Here is a 964-nt window from a genome sequence, read left to right as displayed (position 1 = left end):
CCCCCCCCATCCCCGTCTCCCCCAAGTCATAAAAACAGACATTCAGGATTTATGGCTGAAGTGGATTTATTTTGAATAGGTATTAGACCAGATGAGCTTAATTTCACTTAATTGGTAGAATTTACCAAAACTGCATATTTTCCAATTATTATTTTAGTATTTTTAAATTATTTTTATATGCTAACTTCCATAATTACTATAAAATCTTTGTCCAAGTAGTATTTAAAGTAGTGGAAACATTGCTAAAACTGTGTTTTGTTACTATGCTACTGAATTACAATGTTCTAAATTTCAGTAATAGTTGTGGTAAAAAGCCTGAATAGTTTCTGATGTAAACTGGCTACTGAAGCCACACACCTAAATGACTCAGTAGGGTATGTCTTCAGGCAAAATATTTTTGTTCCCTGTCTAAACTTAAAGTTTTGTTTATCTAAAGAATTTTGCTTCAGGAAAAGCCACTGAAAATGCTTTGTTGTGGATGATCTTAAGGGAAATCTATCTAGTCTTTCCCATATTTGTTCTTTACTTATGGTAGCATGAATGAAAAATTAATAAAATTTAGAATTGAGAGCTCTCTAGGGAATTCAGCAGTTGAAAAAGGAGTAGCAAAACAGGAGCCTGTAACAAAACAAAGTGATTCGATGTAAGGAGGCATATTGAAGCAGACAATGGCGTTAACACTGTGAAAAATGTGGGTTTTTTTCTTTCAGCTCAACAAAACCTTCCTTTTTATAACTTTACATTTTCTGTATCGTTCAGTTTTCCTCTCAAGAACGCAAATACTTTCTTTCAGAAATCTGTAAATACAAGATCCCAAACAGCACCTGTAAAGTACCTACAAATGGAGTTACTGAGATGGTAAAGTAATTAGTGCAGGGACTTCTAAGTGTTGTGTTCTGCTGAGCAAAGCCACATCCAGTCCAGGATGGTTTGTTAGGTTTGGGTGGAAGCTGACCCTGCTGAA

Source organism: Buceros rhinoceros, unplaced genomic scaffold, assembly GCF_000710305.1.
Source record: "Buceros rhinoceros silvestris isolate BGI_N320 unplaced genomic scaffold, ASM71030v1 scaffold14204, whole genome shotgun sequence".
Classification (NCBI taxonomy): Eukaryota; Metazoa; Chordata; class Aves; order Bucerotiformes; family Bucerotidae; genus Buceros; species Buceros rhinoceros.
Note: the sequence above shows the minus strand (reverse complement) of the source record.